The 15,247-nt window shown below is 53.3% G+C and overlaps 49 non-coding genes across 49 annotated transcripts; all 49 read left to right on the top strand.

The window, feature by feature from the left end:
• The first annotated feature begins 172 nt into the window (after nucleotides 1-172).
• Nucleotides 173-245, top strand: trnar-ccu. The gene has a single exon. It is a non-coding gene; the product is annotated as a tRNA-Arg (tRNA).
• A 6-nt stretch (nucleotides 246-251) lies between these two features.
• Nucleotides 252-323, top strand: trnam-cau. The gene has a single exon. It is a non-coding gene; the product is annotated as a tRNA-Met (tRNA).
• Nucleotides 324-584: 261 nt separating this feature from the next.
• trnam-cau lies at nucleotides 585-656 on the top strand. Its single transcript has one exon. It is a non-coding gene; the product is annotated as a tRNA-Met (tRNA).
• A 402-nt stretch (nucleotides 657-1,058) lies between these two features.
• On the top strand, nucleotides 1,059-1,131 carry trnar-ccu. The gene has a single exon. It is a non-coding gene; the product is annotated as a tRNA-Arg (tRNA).
• A 6-nt stretch (nucleotides 1,132-1,137) lies between these two features.
• On the top strand, nucleotides 1,138-1,209 carry trnam-cau. The gene has a single exon. It is a non-coding gene; the product is annotated as a tRNA-Met (tRNA).
• Nucleotides 1,210-1,470: 261 nt separating this feature from the next.
• On the top strand, nucleotides 1,471-1,542 carry trnam-cau. Its single transcript has one exon. It is a non-coding gene; the product is annotated as a tRNA-Met (tRNA).
• Nucleotides 1,543-1,944: 402 nt separating this feature from the next.
• On the top strand, nucleotides 1,945-2,017 carry trnar-ccu. Its single transcript has one exon. It is a non-coding gene; the product is annotated as a tRNA-Arg (tRNA).
• A 6-nt stretch (nucleotides 2,018-2,023) lies between these two features.
• On the top strand, nucleotides 2,024-2,095 carry trnam-cau. Its single transcript has one exon. It is a non-coding gene; the product is annotated as a tRNA-Met (tRNA).
• Nucleotides 2,096-2,356: 261 nt separating this feature from the next.
• On the top strand, nucleotides 2,357-2,428 carry trnam-cau. The gene has a single exon. It is a non-coding gene; the product is annotated as a tRNA-Met (tRNA).
• Nucleotides 2,429-2,830: 402 nt separating this feature from the next.
• trnar-ccu lies at nucleotides 2,831-2,903 on the top strand. Its single transcript has one exon. It is a non-coding gene; the product is annotated as a tRNA-Arg (tRNA).
• A 6-nt stretch (nucleotides 2,904-2,909) lies between these two features.
• On the top strand, nucleotides 2,910-2,981 carry trnam-cau. Its single transcript has one exon. It is a non-coding gene; the product is annotated as a tRNA-Met (tRNA).
• A 261-nt stretch (nucleotides 2,982-3,242) lies between these two features.
• On the top strand, nucleotides 3,243-3,314 carry trnam-cau. Its single transcript has one exon. It is a non-coding gene; the product is annotated as a tRNA-Met (tRNA).
• A 402-nt stretch (nucleotides 3,315-3,716) lies between these two features.
• Nucleotides 3,717-3,789, top strand: trnar-ccu. The gene has a single exon. It is a non-coding gene; the product is annotated as a tRNA-Arg (tRNA).
• A 6-nt stretch (nucleotides 3,790-3,795) lies between these two features.
• On the top strand, nucleotides 3,796-3,867 carry trnam-cau. The gene has a single exon. It is a non-coding gene; the product is annotated as a tRNA-Met (tRNA).
• Nucleotides 3,868-4,128: 261 nt separating this feature from the next.
• Nucleotides 4,129-4,200, top strand: trnam-cau. Its single transcript has one exon. It is a non-coding gene; the product is annotated as a tRNA-Met (tRNA).
• Nucleotides 4,201-4,602: 402 nt separating this feature from the next.
• trnar-ccu lies at nucleotides 4,603-4,675 on the top strand. The gene has a single exon. It is a non-coding gene; the product is annotated as a tRNA-Arg (tRNA).
• A 6-nt stretch (nucleotides 4,676-4,681) lies between these two features.
• Nucleotides 4,682-4,753, top strand: trnam-cau. Its single transcript has one exon. It is a non-coding gene; the product is annotated as a tRNA-Met (tRNA).
• Nucleotides 4,754-5,014: 261 nt separating this feature from the next.
• On the top strand, nucleotides 5,015-5,086 carry trnam-cau. The gene has a single exon. It is a non-coding gene; the product is annotated as a tRNA-Met (tRNA).
• A 402-nt stretch (nucleotides 5,087-5,488) lies between these two features.
• Nucleotides 5,489-5,561, top strand: trnar-ccu. The gene has a single exon. It is a non-coding gene; the product is annotated as a tRNA-Arg (tRNA).
• Nucleotides 5,562-5,567: 6 nt separating this feature from the next.
• Nucleotides 5,568-5,639, top strand: trnam-cau. The gene has a single exon. It is a non-coding gene; the product is annotated as a tRNA-Met (tRNA).
• Nucleotides 5,640-6,374: 735 nt separating this feature from the next.
• trnar-ccu lies at nucleotides 6,375-6,447 on the top strand. Its single transcript has one exon. It is a non-coding gene; the product is annotated as a tRNA-Arg (tRNA).
• Nucleotides 6,448-6,453: 6 nt separating this feature from the next.
• On the top strand, nucleotides 6,454-6,525 carry trnam-cau. The gene has a single exon. It is a non-coding gene; the product is annotated as a tRNA-Met (tRNA).
• A 402-nt stretch (nucleotides 6,526-6,927) lies between these two features.
• Nucleotides 6,928-7,000, top strand: trnar-ccu. Its single transcript has one exon. It is a non-coding gene; the product is annotated as a tRNA-Arg (tRNA).
• A 6-nt stretch (nucleotides 7,001-7,006) lies between these two features.
• On the top strand, nucleotides 7,007-7,078 carry trnam-cau. Its single transcript has one exon. It is a non-coding gene; the product is annotated as a tRNA-Met (tRNA).
• A 261-nt stretch (nucleotides 7,079-7,339) lies between these two features.
• On the top strand, nucleotides 7,340-7,411 carry trnam-cau. Its single transcript has one exon. It is a non-coding gene; the product is annotated as a tRNA-Met (tRNA).
• Nucleotides 7,412-7,813: 402 nt separating this feature from the next.
• Nucleotides 7,814-7,886, top strand: trnar-ccu. The gene has a single exon. It is a non-coding gene; the product is annotated as a tRNA-Arg (tRNA).
• Nucleotides 7,887-7,892: 6 nt separating this feature from the next.
• Nucleotides 7,893-7,964, top strand: trnam-cau. The gene has a single exon. It is a non-coding gene; the product is annotated as a tRNA-Met (tRNA).
• Nucleotides 7,965-8,225: 261 nt separating this feature from the next.
• Nucleotides 8,226-8,297, top strand: trnam-cau. Its single transcript has one exon. It is a non-coding gene; the product is annotated as a tRNA-Met (tRNA).
• A 402-nt stretch (nucleotides 8,298-8,699) lies between these two features.
• On the top strand, nucleotides 8,700-8,772 carry trnar-ccu. The gene has a single exon. It is a non-coding gene; the product is annotated as a tRNA-Arg (tRNA).
• A 6-nt stretch (nucleotides 8,773-8,778) lies between these two features.
• trnam-cau lies at nucleotides 8,779-8,850 on the top strand. The gene has a single exon. It is a non-coding gene; the product is annotated as a tRNA-Met (tRNA).
• Nucleotides 8,851-9,111: 261 nt separating this feature from the next.
• trnam-cau lies at nucleotides 9,112-9,183 on the top strand. Its single transcript has one exon. It is a non-coding gene; the product is annotated as a tRNA-Met (tRNA).
• A 402-nt stretch (nucleotides 9,184-9,585) lies between these two features.
• Nucleotides 9,586-9,658, top strand: trnar-ccu. The gene has a single exon. It is a non-coding gene; the product is annotated as a tRNA-Arg (tRNA).
• A 339-nt stretch (nucleotides 9,659-9,997) lies between these two features.
• trnam-cau lies at nucleotides 9,998-10,069 on the top strand. Its single transcript has one exon. It is a non-coding gene; the product is annotated as a tRNA-Met (tRNA).
• Nucleotides 10,070-10,471: 402 nt separating this feature from the next.
• Nucleotides 10,472-10,544, top strand: trnar-ccu. Its single transcript has one exon. It is a non-coding gene; the product is annotated as a tRNA-Arg (tRNA).
• Nucleotides 10,545-10,550: 6 nt separating this feature from the next.
• trnam-cau lies at nucleotides 10,551-10,622 on the top strand. Its single transcript has one exon. It is a non-coding gene; the product is annotated as a tRNA-Met (tRNA).
• A 261-nt stretch (nucleotides 10,623-10,883) lies between these two features.
• trnam-cau lies at nucleotides 10,884-10,955 on the top strand. Its single transcript has one exon. It is a non-coding gene; the product is annotated as a tRNA-Met (tRNA).
• A 402-nt stretch (nucleotides 10,956-11,357) lies between these two features.
• trnar-ccu lies at nucleotides 11,358-11,430 on the top strand. Its single transcript has one exon. It is a non-coding gene; the product is annotated as a tRNA-Arg (tRNA).
• Nucleotides 11,431-11,436: 6 nt separating this feature from the next.
• trnam-cau lies at nucleotides 11,437-11,508 on the top strand. The gene has a single exon. It is a non-coding gene; the product is annotated as a tRNA-Met (tRNA).
• Nucleotides 11,509-11,769: 261 nt separating this feature from the next.
• On the top strand, nucleotides 11,770-11,841 carry trnam-cau. The gene has a single exon. It is a non-coding gene; the product is annotated as a tRNA-Met (tRNA).
• A 402-nt stretch (nucleotides 11,842-12,243) lies between these two features.
• Nucleotides 12,244-12,316, top strand: trnar-ccu. The gene has a single exon. It is a non-coding gene; the product is annotated as a tRNA-Arg (tRNA).
• A 6-nt stretch (nucleotides 12,317-12,322) lies between these two features.
• On the top strand, nucleotides 12,323-12,394 carry trnam-cau. The gene has a single exon. It is a non-coding gene; the product is annotated as a tRNA-Met (tRNA).
• Nucleotides 12,395-12,655: 261 nt separating this feature from the next.
• trnam-cau lies at nucleotides 12,656-12,727 on the top strand. The gene has a single exon. It is a non-coding gene; the product is annotated as a tRNA-Met (tRNA).
• A 402-nt stretch (nucleotides 12,728-13,129) lies between these two features.
• Nucleotides 13,130-13,202, top strand: trnar-ccu. The gene has a single exon. It is a non-coding gene; the product is annotated as a tRNA-Arg (tRNA).
• Nucleotides 13,203-13,541: 339 nt separating this feature from the next.
• trnam-cau lies at nucleotides 13,542-13,613 on the top strand. Its single transcript has one exon. It is a non-coding gene; the product is annotated as a tRNA-Met (tRNA).
• A 402-nt stretch (nucleotides 13,614-14,015) lies between these two features.
• trnar-ccu lies at nucleotides 14,016-14,088 on the top strand. Its single transcript has one exon. It is a non-coding gene; the product is annotated as a tRNA-Arg (tRNA).
• Nucleotides 14,089-14,094: 6 nt separating this feature from the next.
• Nucleotides 14,095-14,166, top strand: trnam-cau. The gene has a single exon. It is a non-coding gene; the product is annotated as a tRNA-Met (tRNA).
• A 261-nt stretch (nucleotides 14,167-14,427) lies between these two features.
• Nucleotides 14,428-14,499, top strand: trnam-cau. Its single transcript has one exon. It is a non-coding gene; the product is annotated as a tRNA-Met (tRNA).
• A 402-nt stretch (nucleotides 14,500-14,901) lies between these two features.
• On the top strand, nucleotides 14,902-14,974 carry trnar-ccu. The gene has a single exon. It is a non-coding gene; the product is annotated as a tRNA-Arg (tRNA).
• A 6-nt stretch (nucleotides 14,975-14,980) lies between these two features.
• On the top strand, nucleotides 14,981-15,052 carry trnam-cau. The gene has a single exon. It is a non-coding gene; the product is annotated as a tRNA-Met (tRNA).
• The last annotated feature ends 195 nt before the right edge of the window (nucleotides 15,053-15,247 follow it).

Here is a 15,247-nt window from a genome sequence, read left to right on the forward strand (position 1 = left end):
AATCAGGAAATATAGCCATGCTCACCTGCCACAGTCAGTCTGGAGTGCTTTCTGCCGGCTCAGGGCCCGAGACCCGAAAATTCAACACAGTGGCTTTGTCCGGCTATCCCGACATTTAAAACATTCCTTTGATACCAGTGGAGCAAAGGCTCTGATGGAGCGCAGCTGGTAAGCCCCAGTGGCCTAATGGATAAGGCACTGGCCTCCTAAGCCAGGGATTGTGGGTTCGAGTCCCAGCTGGGGTGAGGCGGAGCAGAGTGGCGCAGCGGAAGCGTGCTGGGCCCATAACCCAGAGGTCGATGGATCGAAACCATCCTCTGCTAGGCTAACCCTTTAGGTGCCACGATAGGAGAGCCGCACGCATTTTGCCTTTCACAACCCACAGCCTGACACGGGAATGAAAACTACGACCGGCAGGCTTTCACTGGGGAACGTGCAGCCATTTCCGTATCCGACTACGCACCTCCTTTGACTTGTCCTGATCATCTCATCTGCATTTTCTCAAATCTGCCTTGCAATCCAGTCAAACTGCAATGAGAGCACTGGAGCTAATGGAAATGAGCAGGCAATGAGAACTGAGGCAGAGCAGAGTGGCGCAGCGGAAGCGTGCTGGGCCCATAACCCAGAGGTCGATGGATCGAAACCATCCTCTGCTAGGCCGAGTTTTTAGAGGCCTCTCCTGAGCGTTGACGCGCGCCATTTCCCTCAGAGTCTGGGCCAGCGCTGAGAACGGCGAGTGGAGGGGGCTTCCGACTGGGGAACCTGTAGCCACTTCCACGTTTATATACACGTTCACTTCACTTAGTCTTGATCTTCCCGTCACTTTACACTGTCGTGTAAAATGCAAACATCTCTTCAAACGATCTTCTGACATGGAAACATTTCAAATCAGGAAATATAGCCATGCTCACCTGCCACAGTCAGTCTGGAGTGCTTTCTGCCGGCTCAGGGCCCGAGACCCGAAAATTCAACACAGTGGCTTTGTCCGGCTATCCCGACATTTAAAACATTCCTTTGATACCAGTGGAGCAAAGGCTCTGATGGAGCGCAGCTGGTAAGCCCCAGTGGCCTAATGGATAAGGCACTGGCCTCCTAAGCCAGGGATTGTGGGTTCGAGTCCCATCTGGGGTGAGGCGGAGCAGAGTGGCGCAGCGGAAGCGTGCTGGGCCCATAACCCAGAGGTCGATGGATCGAAACCATCCTCTGCTAGGCTAACCCTTTAGGTGCCACGATAGGAGAGCCGCACGCATTTTGCCTTTCACAACCCACAGCCTGACACGGGAATGAAAACTACGACCGGCAGGCTTTCACTGGGGAACGTGCAGCCATTTCCGTATCCGACTACGCACCTCCTTTGACTTGTCCTGATCATCTCATCTGCATTTTCTCAAATCTGCCTTGCAATCCAGTCAAACTGCAATGAGAGCACTGGAGCTAATGGAAATGAGCAGGCAATGAGAACTGAGGCAGAGCAGAGTGGCGCAGCGGAAGCGTGCTGGGCCCATAACCCAGAGGTCGATGGATCGAAACCATCCTCTGCTAGGCCGAGTTTTTAGAGGCCTCTCCTGCGCGTTGACGCGCGCCATTTCCCTCAGAGTCTGGACCAGCGCTGAGAACGGCGAGTGGAGGGGGCTTCCGACTGGGGAACCTGTAGCCACTTCCACGTTTATATACACGTTCACTTCACTTAGTCTTGATCTTCCCGTCACTTTACACTGTCGTGTAAAATGCAAACATCTCTTCAAACGATCTTCTGACATGGAAACATTTCAAATCAGGAAATATAGCCATGCTCACCTGCCACAGTCAGTCTGGAGTGCTTTCTGCCGGATCAGGGCCCGAGACCCGAAAATTCAACACAGTGGCTTTGTCCGGCTATCCCGACATTTAAAACATTCCTTTGATACCAGTGGAGCAAAGGCTCTGATGGAGCGCAGCTGGTAAGCCCCAGTGGCCTAATGGATAAGGCACTGGCCTCCTAAGCCAGGGATTGTGGGTTCGAGTCCCATCTGGGGTGAGGCGGAGCAGAGTGGCGCAGCGGAAGCGTGCTGGGCCCATAACCCAGAGGTCGATGGATCGAAACCATCCTCTGCTAGGCTAACCCTTTAGGTGCCACGATAGGAGAGCCGCACGCATTTTGCCTTTCACAACCCACAGCCTGACACGGGAATGAAAACTACGACCGGCAGGCTTTCACTGGGGAACGTGCAGCCATTTCCGTATCCGACTACGCACCTCCTTTGACTTGTCCTGATCATCTCATCTGCATTTTCTCAAATCTGCCTTGCAATCCAGTCAAACTGCAATGAGAGCACTGGAGCTAATGGAAATGAGCAGGCAATGAGAACTGAGGCAGAGCAGAGTGGCGCAGCGGAAGCGTGCTGGGCCCATAACCCAGAGGTCGATGGATCGAAACCATCCTCTGCTAGGCCGAGTTTTTAGAGGCCTCTCCTGAGCGTTGACGCGCGCCATTTCCCTAAGAGTCTGGGCCAGCGCTGAGAACGGCGAGTGGAGGGGGCTTCCGAGTGGGGAACCTGTAGCCACTTCCACGTTTATATACACGTTCACTTCACTTAGTCTTGATCTTCCCGTCACTTTACACTGTCGTGTAAAATGCAAACATCTCTTCAAACGATCTTCTGACATGGAAACATTTCAAATCAGGAAATATAGCCATGCTCACCTGCCACAGTCAGTCTGGAGTGCTTTCTGCCGGCTCAGGGCCCGAGACCCGAAAATTCAACACAGTGGCTTTGTCCGGCTATCCCGACATTTAAAACATTCCTTTGATACCAGTGGAGCAAAGGCTCTGATGGAGCGCAGCTGGTAAGCCCCAGTGGCCTAATGGATAAGGCACTGGCCTCCTAAGCCAGGGATTGTGGGTTCGAGTCCCATCTGGGGTGAGGCGGAGCAGAGTGGCGCAGCGGAAGCGTGCTGGGCCCATAACCCAGAGGTCGATGGATCGAAACCATCCTCTGCTAGGCTAACCCTTTAGGTGCCACGATAGGAGAGCCGCACGCATTTTGCCTTTCACAACCCACAGCCTGACACGGGAATGAAAACTACGACCGGCAGGCTTTCACTGGGGAACGTGCAGCCATTTCCGTATCCGACTACGCACCTCCTTTGACTTGTCCTGATCATCTCATCTGCATTTTCTCAAATCTGCCTTGCAATCCAGTCAAACTGCAATGAGAGCACTGGAGCTAATGGAAATGAGCAGGCAATGAGAACTGAGGCAGAGCAGAGTGGCGCAGCGGAAGCGTGCTGGGCCCATAACCCAGAGGTCGATGGATCGAAACCATCCTCTGCTAGGCCGAGTTTTTAGAGGCCTCTCCTGAGCGTTGACGCGCGCCATTTCCCTCAGAGTCTGGGCCAGCGCTGAGAACGGCGAGTGGAGGGGGCTTCCGACTGGGGAACCTGTAGCCACTTCCACGTTTATATACACGTTCACTTCACTTAGTCTTGATCTTCCCGTCACTTTACACTGTCGTGTAAAATGCAAACATCTCTTCAAACGATCTTCTGACATGGAAACATTTCAAATCAGGAAATATAGCCATGCTCACCTGCCACAGTCAGTCTGGAGTGCTTTCTGCCGGCTCAGGGCCCGAGACCCGAAAATTCAACACAGTGGCTTTGTCCGGCTATCCCGACATTTAAAACATTCCTTTGATACCAGTGGAGCAAAGGCTCTGATGGAGCGCAGCTGGTAAGCCCCAGTGGCCTAATGGATAAGGCACTGGCCTCCTAAGCCAGGGATTGTGGGTTCGAGTCCCATCTGGGGTGAGGCGGAGCAGAGTGGCGCAGCGGAAGCGTGCTGGGCCCATAACCCAGAGGTCGATGGATCGAAACCATCCTCTGCTAGGCTAACCCTTTAGGTGCCACGATAGGAGAGCCGCACGCATTTTGCCTTTCACAACCCACAGCCTGACACGGGAATAAAAACTACGACCGGCAGGCTTTCACTGGGGAACGTGCAGCCATTTCCGTATCCGACTACGCACCTCCTTTGACTTGTCCTGATCATCTCATCTGCATTTTCTCAAATCTGCCTTGCAATCCAGTCAAACTGCAATGAGAGCACTGGAGCTAATGGAAATGAGCAGGCAATGAGAACTGAGGCAGAGCAGAGTGGCGCAGCGGAAGCGTGCTGGGCCCATAACCCAGAGGTCGATGGATCGAAACCATCCTCTGCTAGGCCGAGTTTTTAGAGGCCTCTCCTGCGCGTTGACGCGCGCCATTTCCCTCAGAGTCTGGACCAGCGCTGAGAACGGCGAGTGGAGGGGGCTTCCGACTGGGGAACCTGTAGCCACTTCCACGTTTATATACACGTTCACTTCACTTAGTCTTGATCTTCCCGTCACTTTACACTGTCGTGTAAAATGCAAACATCTCTTCAAACGATCTTCTGACATGGAAACATTTCAAATCAGGAAATATAGCCATGCTCACCTGCCACAGTCAGTCTGGAGTGCTTTCTGCCGGCTCAGGGCCCGAGACCCGAAAATTCAACACAGTGGCTTTGTCCGGCTATCCCGACATTTAAAACATTCCTTTGATACCAGTGGAGCAAAGGCTCTGATGGAGCGCAGCTGGTAAGCCCCAGTGGCCTAATGGATAAGGCACTGGCCTCCTAAGCCAGGGATTGTGGGTTCGAGTCCCATCTGGGGTGAGGCGGAGCAGAGTGGCGCAGCGGAAGCGTGCTGGGCCCATAACCCAGAGGTCGATGGATCGAAACCATCCTCTGCTAGGCTAACCCTTTAGGTGCCACGATAGGAGAGCCGCACGCATTTTGCCTTTCACAACCCACAGCCTGACACGGGAATGAAAACTACGACCGGCAGGCTTTCACTGGGGAACGTGCAGCCATTTCCGTATCCGACTACGCACCTCCTTTGACTTGTCCTGATCATCTCATCTGCATTTTCTCAAATCTGCCTTGCAATCCAGTCAAACTGCAATGAGAGCACTGGAGCTAATGGAAATGAGCAGGCAATGAGAACTGAGGCAGAGCAGAGTGGCGCAGCGGAAGCGTGCTGGGCCCATAACCCAGAGGTCGATGGATCGAAACCATCCTCTGCTAGGCCGAGTTTTTAGAGGCCTCTCCTGAGCGTTGACGCGCGCCATTTCCCTCAGAGTCTGGGCCAGCGCTGAGAATGGCGAGTGGAGGGGGCTTCCGACTGGGGAACCTGTAGCCACTTCCACGTTTATATACACGTTCACTTCACTTAGTCTTGATCTTCCCGTCACTTTACACTGTCGTGTAAAATGCAAACATCTCTTCAAACGATCTTCTGACATGGAAACATTTCAAATCAGGAAATATAGCCATGCTCACCTGCCACAGTCAGTCTGGAGTGCTTTCTGCCGGCTCAGGGCCCGAGACCCGAAAATTCAACACAGTGGCTTTGTCCGGCTATCCCGACATTTAAAACATTCCTTTGATACCAGTGGAGCAAAGGCTCTGATGGAGCGCAGCTGGTAAGCCCCAGTGGCCTAATGGATAAGGCACTGGCCTCCTAAGCCAGGGATTGTGGGTTCGAGTCCCATCTGGGGTGAGGTGGAGCAGAGTGGCGCAGCGGAAGCGTGCTGGGCCCATAACCCAGAGGTCGATGGATCGAAACCATCCTCTGCTAGGCTACCCCTTTAGGTGCCACGATAGGAGAGCCGCACGCATTTTGCCTTTCACAACCCACAGCCTGACACGGGAATGAAAACTACGACCGGCAGGCTTTCACTGGGGAACGTGCAGCCATTTCCGTATCCGACTACGCACCTCCTTTGACTTGTCCTGATCATCTCATCTGCATTTTCTCAAATCTGCCTTGCAATCCAGTCAAACTGCAATGAGAGCACTGGAGCTAATGGAAATGAGCAGGCAATGAGAACTGAGGCAGAGCAGAGTGGCGCAGCGGAAGCGTGCTGGGCCCATAACCCAGAGGTCGATGGATCGAAACCATCCTCTGATAGGCCGAGTTTTTAGAGGCCTCTCCTGAGCGTTGACGCGCGCCATTTCCCTGAGAGTCTGGGCCAGCGCTGAGAACGGCGAGTGGAGGGGGCTTCCGAGTGGGGAACCTGTAGCCACTTCCACGTTTATATACACGTTCACTTCACTTAGTCTTGATCTTCCCGTCACTTTACACTGTCGTGTAAAATGCAAACATCTCTTCAAACGATCTTCTGACATGGAAACATTTCAAATCAGGAAATATAGCCATGCTCACCTGCCACAGTCAGTCTGGAGTGCTTTCTGCCGGCTCAGGGCCCGAGACCCGAAAATTCAACACAGTGGCTTTGTCCGGCTATCCCGACATTTAAAACATTCCTTTGATACCAGTGGAGCAAAGGCTCTGATGGAGCGCAGCTGGTAAGCCCCAGTGGCCTAATGGATAAGGCACTGGCCTCCTAAGCCAGGGATTGTGGGTTCGAGTCCCATCTGGGGTGAGGCGGAGCAGAGTGGCGCAGCGGAAGCGTGCTGGGCCCATAACCCAGAGGTCGATGGATCGAAACCATCCTCTGCTAGGCCGAGTTTTTAGAGGCCTCTCCTGAGCGTTGACGCGCGCCATTTCCCTCAGAGTCTGGGCCAGCGCTGAGAACGGCGAGTGGAGGGGGCTTCCGACTGGGGAACCTGTAGCCACTTCCACGTTTATATACACGTTCACTTCACTTAGTCTTGATCTTCCCGTCACTTTACACTGTCGTGTAAAATGCAAACATCTCTTCAAACGATCTTCTGACATGGAAACATTTCAAATCAGGAAATATAGCCATGCTCACCTGCCACAGTCAGTCTGGAGTGCTTTCTGCCGGCTCAGGGCCCGAGACCCGAAAATTCAACACAGTGGCTTTGTCCGGCTATCCCGACATTTAAAACATTCCTTTGATACCAGTGGAGCAAAGGCTCTGATGGAGCGCAGCTGGTAAGCCCCAGTGGCCTAATGGATAAGGCACTGGCCTCCTAAGCCAGGGATTGTGGGTTCGAGTCCCATCTGGGGTGAGGCGGAGCAGAGTGGCGCAGCGGAAGCGTGCTGGGCCCATAACCCAGAGGTCGATGGATCGAAACCATCCTCTGCTAGGCTAACCCTTTAGGTGCCACGATAGGAGAGCCGCACGCATTTTGCCTTTCACAACCCACAGCCTGACACGGGAATGAAAACTACGACCGGCAGGCTTTCACTGGGGAACGTGCAGCCATTTCCGTATCCGACTACGCACCTCCTTTGACTTGTCCTGATCATCTCATCTGCATTTTCTCAAATCTGCCTTGCAATCCAGTCAAACTGCAATGAGAGCACTGGAGCTAATGGAAATGAGCAGGCAATGAGAACTGAGGCAGAGCAGAGTGGCGCAGCGGAAGCGTGCTGGGCCCATAACCCAGAGGTCGATGGATCGAAACCATCCTCTGCTAGGCCGAGTTTTTAGAGGCCTCTCCTGCGCGTTGACGCGCGCCATTTCCCTCAGAGTCTGGACCAGCGCTGAGAACGGCGAGTGGAGGGGGCTTCCGACTGGGGAACCTGTAGCCACTTCCACGTTTATATACACGTTCACTTCACTTAGTCTTGATCTTCCCGTCACTTTACACTGTCGTGTAAAATGCAAACATCTCTTCAAACGATCTTCTGACATGGAAACATTTCAAATCAGGAAATATAGCCATGCTCACCTGCCACAGTCAGTCTGGAGTGCTTTCTGCCGGCTCAGGGCCCGAGACCCGAAAATTCAACACAGTGGCTTTGTCCGGCTATCCCGACATTTAAAACATTCCTTTGATACCAGTGGAGCAAAGGCTCTGATGGAGCGCAGCTGGTAAGCCCCAGTGGCCTAATGGATAAGGCACTGGCCTCCTAAGCCAGGGATTGTGGGTTCGAGTCCCATCTGGGGTGAGGCGGAGCAGAGTGGCGCAGCGGAAGCGTGCTGGGCCCATAACCCAGAGGTCGATGGATCGAAACCATCCTCTGCTAGGCTAACCCTTTAGGTGCCACGATAGAAGAGCCGCACGCATTTTGCCTTTCACAACCCACAGCCTGACACGGGAATGAAAACTACGACCGGCAGGCTTTCACTGGGGAACGTGCAGCCATTTCCGTATCCGACTACGCACCTCCTTTGACTTGTCCTGATCATCTCATCTGCATTTTCTCAAATCTGCCTTGCAATCCAGTCAAACTGCAATGAGAGCACTGGAGCTAATGGAAATGAGCAGGCAATGAGAACTGAGGCAGAGCAGAGTGGCGCAGCGGAAGCGTGCTGGGCCCATAACCCAGAGGTCGATGGATCGAAACCATCCTCTGCTAGGCCGAGTTTTTAGAGGCCTCTCCTGAGCGTTGACGCGCGCCATTTCCCTAAGAGTCTGGGCCAGCGCTGAGAACGGCGAGTGGAGGGGGCTTCCGAGTGGGGAACCTGTAGCCACTTCCTCGTTTATATACACGTTCACTTCACTTAGTCTTGATCTTCCCGTCACTTTACACTGTCGTGTAAAATGCAAACATCTCTTCAAACGATCTTCTGACATGGAAACATTTCAAATCAGGAAATATAGCCATGCTCACCTGCCACAGTCAGTCTGGAGTGCTTTCTGCCGGCTCAGGGCCCGAGACCCGAAAATTCAACACAGTGGCTTTGTCCGGCTATCCCGACATTTAAAACATTCCTTTGATACCAGTGGAGCAAAGGCTCTGATGGAGCGCAGCTGGTAAGCCCCAGTGGCCTAATGGATAAGGCACTGGCCTCCTAAGCCAGGGATTGTGGGTTCGAGTCCCATCTGGGGTGAGGCGGAGCAGAGTGGCGCAGCGGAAGCGTGCTGGGCCCATAACCCAGAGGTCGATGGATCGAAACCATCCTCTGCTAGGCTAACCCTTTAGGTGCCACGATAGGAGAGCCGCACGCATTTTGCCTTTCACAACCCACAGCCTGACACGGGAATGAAAACTACGACCGGCAGGCTTTCACTGGGGAACGTGCAGCCATTTCCGTATCCGACTACGCACCTCCTTTGACTTGTCCTGATCATCTCATCTGCATTTTCTCAAATCTGCCTTGCAATCCAGTCAAACTGCAATGAGAGCACTGGAGCTAATGGAAATGAGCAGGCAATGAGAACTGAGGCAGAGCAGAGTGGCGCAGCGGAAGCGTGCTGGGCCCATAACCCAGAGGTCGATGGATCGAAACCATCCTCTGCTAGGCCGAGTTTTTAGAGGCCTCTCCTGAGCGTTGACGCGCGCCATTTCCCTCAGAGTCTGGGCCAGCGCTGAGAATGGCGAGTGGAGGGGGCTTCCGACTGGGGAACCTGTAGCCACTTCCACGTTTATATACACGTTCACTTCACTTAGTCTTGATCTTCCCGTCACTTTACACTGTCGTGTAAAATGCAAACATCTCTTCAAACGATCTTCTGACATGGAAACATTTCAAATCAGGAAATATAGCCATGCTCACCTGCCACAGTCAGTCTGGAGTGCTTTCTGCCGGCTCAGGGCCCGAGACCCGAAAATTCAACACAGTGGCTTTGTCCGGCTATCCCGACATTTAAAACATTCCTTTGATACCAGTGGAGCAAAGGCTCTGATGGAGCGCAGCTGGTAAGCCCCAGTGGCCTAATGGATATGGCACTGGCCTCCTAAGCCAGGGATTGTGGGTTCAAGTCCCATCTGGGGTGAGGTGGAGCAGAGTGGCGCAGCGGAAGCGTGCTGGGCCCATAACCCAGAGGTCGATGGATCGAAACCATCCCCTGCTAGGCTACCCCTTTAGGTGCCACGATAGGAGAGCCGCACGCATTTTGCCTTTCACAACCCACAGCCTGACACGGGAATGAAAACTACGACCGGCAGGCTTTCACTGGGGAACGTGCAGCCATTTCCGTATCCGACTACGCACCTCCTTTGACTTGTCCTGATCATCTCATCTGCATTTTCTCAAATCTGCCTTGCAATCCAGTCAAACTGCAATGAGAGCACTGGAGCTAATGGAAATGAGCAGGCAATGAGAACTGAGGCAGAGCAGAGTGGCGCAGCGGAAGCGTGCTGGGCCCATAACCCAGAGGTCGATGGATCGAAACCATCCTCTGCTAGGCCGAGTTTTTAGAGGCCTCTCCTGCGCGTTGACGCGCGCCATTTCCCTCAGAGTCTGGACCAGCGCTGAGAATGGCGAGTGGAGGGGGCTTCCGACTGGGGAACCTGTAGCCACTTCCACGTTTATATACACGTTCACTTCACTTAGTCTTGATCTTCCCGTCACTTTACACTGTCGTGTAAAATGCAAACATCTCTTCAAACGATCTTCTGACATGGAAACATTTCAAATCAGGAAATATAGCCATGCTCACCTGCCACAGTCAGTCTGGAGTGCTTTCTGCCGGCTCAGGGCCCGAGACCCGAAAATTCAACACAGTGGCTTTGTCCCTCTATCCCGACATTTAAAACATTCCTTTGATACCAGTGGAGCAAAGGCTCTGATGGAGCGCAGCTGGTAAGCCCCAGTGGCCTAATGGATAAGGCACTGGCCTCCTAAGCCAGGGATTGTGGGTTCGAGTCCCATCTGGGGTGAGGCGGAGCAGAGTGGCGCAGCGGAAGCGTGCTGGGCCCATAACCCAGAGGTCGATGGATCGAAACCATCCTCTGCTAGGCTAACCCTTTAGGTGCCACGATAGGAGAGCCGCACGCATTTTGCCTTTCACAACCCACAGCCTGACACGGGAATGAAAACTACGACCGGCAGGCTTTCACTGGGGAACGTGCAGCCATTTCCGTATCCGACTACGCACCTCCTTTGACTTGTCCTGATCATCTCATCTGCATTTTCTCAAATCTGCCTTGCAATCCAGTCAAACTGCAATGAGAGCACTGGAGCTAATGGAAATGAGCAGGCAATGAGAACTGAGGCAGAGCAGAGTGGCGCAGCGGAAGCGTGCTGGGCCCATAACCCAGAGGTCGATGGATCGAAACCATCCTCTGCTAGGCCGAGTTTTTAGAGGCCTCTCCTGAGCGTTGACGCGCGCCATTTCCCTAAGAGTCTGGGCCAGCGCTGAGAACGGCGAGTGGAGGGGGCTTCCGACTGGGGAACCTGTAGCCACTTCCACGTTTATATACACGTTCACTTCACTTAGTCTTGATCTTCCCGTCACTTTACACTGTCGTGTAAAATGCAAACATCTCTTCAAACGATCTTCTGACATGGAAACATTTCAAATCAGGAAATATAGCCATGCTCACCTGCCACAGTCAGTCTGGAGTGCTTTCTGCCGGCTCAGGGCCCGAGACCCGAAAATTCAACACAGTGGCTTTGTCCGGCTATCCCGACATTTAAAACATTCCTTTGATACCAGTGGAGCAAAGGCTCTGATGGAGCGCAGCTGGTAAGCCCCAGTGGCCTAATGGATAAGGCACTGGCCTCCTAAGCCAGGGATTGTGGGTTCGAGTCCCATCTGGGGTGAGGCGGAGCAGAGTGGCGCAGCGGAAGCGTGCTGGGCCCATAACCCAGAGGTCGATGGATCGAAACCATCCTCTGCTAGGCTAACCCTTTAGGTGCCACGATAGAAGAGCCGCACGCATTTTGCCTTTCACAACCCACAGCCTGACACGGGAATGAAAACTACGACCGGCAGGCTTTCACTGGGGAACGTGCAGCCATTTCCGTATCCGACTACGCACCTCCTTTGACTTGTCCTGATCATCTCATCTGCATTTTCTCAAATCTGCCTTGCAATCCAGTCAAACTGCAATGAGAGCACTGGAGCTAATGGAAATGAGCAGGCAATGAGAACTGAGGCAGAGCAGAGTGGCGCAGCGGAAGCGTGCTGGGCCCATAACCCAGAGGTCGATGGATCGAAACCATCCTCTGCTAGGCCGAGTTTTTAGAGGCCTCTCCTGAGCGTTGACGCGCGCCATTTCCCTAAGAGTCTGGGCCAGCGCTGAGAACGGCGAGTGGAGGGGGCTTCCGAGTGGGGAACCTGTAGCCACTTCCTCGTTTATATACACGTTCACTTCACTTAGTCTTGATCTTCCCGTCACTTTACACTGTCGTGTAAAATGCAAACATCTCTTCAAACGATCTTCTGACATGGAAACATTTCAAATCAGGAAATATAGCCATGCTCACCTGCCACAGTCAGTCTGGAGTGCTTTCTGCCGGCTCAGGGCCCGAGACCCGAAAATTCAACACAGTGGCTTTGTCCGGCTATCCCGACATTTAAAACATTCCTTTGATACCAGTGGAGCAAAGGCTCTGATGGAGCGCAGCTGGTAAGCCCCAGTGGCCTAATGGATAAGGCACTGGCCTCCTAAGCCAGGGATTGTGGGTTCGAGTCCCATCTGGGGTGAGGCGGAGCAGAGTGGCGCAGCGGAAGCGTGCTGGGCCCATAACCCAGAGGTCGATGGATCGAAACCATCCTCTGCTAGGCTAACCCTTTAGGTGCCACGATAGGAGAGCCGCACGCATTTTGCCTTTCACAACCCACAGCCTGACACGGGAATGAAAACTACGACCGGCAGGCTTTCACTGGGGAACGTGCAGCCATTTCCGTATCCGACTACGCACCTCCTTTGACTTGTCCTGATCATCTCATCTGCATTTTCTCAAATCTGCCTTGCAATCCAGTCAAACTGCAATGAGAGCACTGGAGCTAATGGAAATGAGCAGGCAATGAGAACTGAGGCAGAGCAGAGTGGCGCAGCGGAAGCGTGCTGGGCCCATAACCCAGAGGTCGATGGATCGAAACCATCCTCTGCTAGGCCGAGTTTTTAGAGGCCTCTCCTGAGCGTTGACGCGCGCCATTTCCCTCAGAGTCTGGGCCAGCGCTGAGAATGGCGAGTGGAGGGGGCTTCCGACTGGGGAACCTGTAGCCACTTCCACCTTTATATACACGTTCACTTCACTTAGTCTTGATCTTCCCGTCACTTTACACTGTCGTGTAAAATGCAAACATCTCTTCAAACGATCTTCTGACATGGAAACATTTCAAATCAGGAAATATAGCCATGCTCACCTGCCACAGTCAGTCTGGAGTGCTTTCTGCCGGCTCAGGGCCCGAGACCCGAAAATTCAACACAGTGGCTTTGTCCGGCTATCCCGACATTTAAAACATTCCTTTGATACCAGTGGAGCAAAGGCTCTGATGGAGCGCAGCTGGTAAGCCCCAGTGGCCTAATGGATATGGCACTGGCCTCCTAAGCCAGGGATTGTGGGTTCAAGTCCCATCTGGGGTGAGGTGGAGCAGAGTGGCGCAGCGGAAGCGTGCTGGGCCCATAACCCAGAGGTCGATGGATCGAAACCATCCCCTGCTAGGCTACCCCTTTAGGTGCCACGATAGGAGAGCCGCACGCATTTTGCCTTTCACAACCCACAGCCTGACACGGGAATGAAAACTACGACCGGCAGGCTTTCACTGGGGAACGTGCAGCCATTTCCGTATCCGACTACGCACCTCCTTTGACTTGTCCTGATCATCTCATCTGCATTTTCTCAAATCTGCCTTGCAATCCAGTCAAACTGCAATGAGAGCACTGGAGCTAATGGAAATGAGCAGGCAATGAGAACTGAGGCAGAGCAGAGTGGCGCAGCGGAAGCGTGCTGGGCCCATAACCCAGAGGTCGATGGATCGAAACCATCCTCTGCTAGGCCGAGTTTTTAGAGGCCTCTCCTGCGCGTTGACGCGCGCCATTTCCCTAAGAGTCTGGACCAGCGCTGAGAACGGCGAGTGGAGGGGGCTTCCGACTGGGGAACCTGTAGCCACTTCCACGTTTATATACACGTTCACTTCACTTAGTCTTGATCTTCCCGTCACTTTACACTGTCGTGTAAAATGCAAACATCTCTTCAAACGATCTTCTGACATGGAAACATTTCAAATCAGGAAATATAGCCATGCTCACCTGCCACAGTCAGTCTGGAGTGCTTTCTGCCGGCTCAGGGCCCGAGACCCGAAAATTCAACACAGTGGCTTTGTCCCTCTATCCCGACATTTAAAACATTCCTTTGATACCAGTGGAGCAAAGGCTCTGATGGAGCGCAGCTGGTAAGCCCCAGTGGCCTAATGGATAAGGCACTGGCCTCCTAAGCCAGGGATTGTGGGTTCGAGTCCCATCTGGGGTGAGGCGGAGCAGAGTGGCGCAGCGGAAGCGTGCTGGGCCCATAACCCAGAGGTCGATGGATCGAAACCATCCTCTGCTAGGCTAACCCTTTAGGTGCCACGATAGGAGAGCCGCACGCATTTTGCCTTTCACAACCCACAGCCTGACACGGGAATGAAAACTACGACCGGCAGGCTTTCACTGGGGAACGTGCAGCCATTTCCGTATCCGACTACGCACCTCCTTTGACTTGTCCTGATCATCTCATCTGCATTTTCTCAAATCTGCCTTGCAATCCAGTCAAACTGCAATGAGAGCACTGGAGCTAATGGAAATGAGCAGGCAATGAGAACTGAGGCAGAGCAGAGTGGCGCAGCGGAAGCGTGCTGGGCCCATAACCCAGAGGTCGATGGATCGAAACCATCCTCTGCTAGGCCGAGTTTTTAGAGGCCTCTCCTGAGCGTTGACGCGCGCCATTTCCCTAAGAGTCTGGGCCAGCGCTGAGAACGGCGAGTGGAGGGGGCTTCCGAGTGGGGAACCTGTAGCCACTTCCACGTTTATATACACGTTCACTTCACTTAGTCTTGATCTTCCCGTCACTTTACACTGTCGTGTAAAATGCAAACATCTCTTCAAACGATCTTCTGACATGGAAACATTTCAAATCAGGAAATATAGCCATGCTCACCTGCCACAGTCAGTCTGGAGTGCTTTCTGCCGGCTCAGGGCCCGAGACCCGAAAATTCAACACAGTGGCTTTGTCCGGCTATCCCGACATTTAAAACATTCCTTTGATACCAGTGGAGCAAAGGCTCTGATGGAGCGCAGCTGGTAAGCCCCAGTGGCCTAATGGATAAGGCACTGGCCTCCTAAGCCAGGGATTGTGGGTTCGAGTCCCATCTGGGGTGAGGCGGAGCAGAGTGGCGCAGCGGAAGCGTGCTGGGCCCATAACCCAGAGGTCGATGGATCGAAACCATCCTCTGCTAGGCTAACCCTTTAGGTGCCACGATAGGAGAGCCGCACGCATTTTGCCTTTCACAACCCACAGCCTGACACGGGAATGAAAACTACGACCGGCAGGCTTTCACTGGGGAACGTGCAGCCATTTCCGTATCCGACTACGCACCTCCTTTGACTTGTCCTGATCATCTCATCTGCATTTTCTCAAATCTGCCTTGCAA

The sequence above is a fragment of the Alosa sapidissima genome, chromosome 21 (assembly GCF_018492685.1).
Source record: "Alosa sapidissima isolate fAloSap1 chromosome 21, fAloSap1.pri, whole genome shotgun sequence".
NCBI lineage: Eukaryota > Metazoa > Chordata > Actinopteri > Clupeiformes > Clupeidae > Alosa > Alosa sapidissima.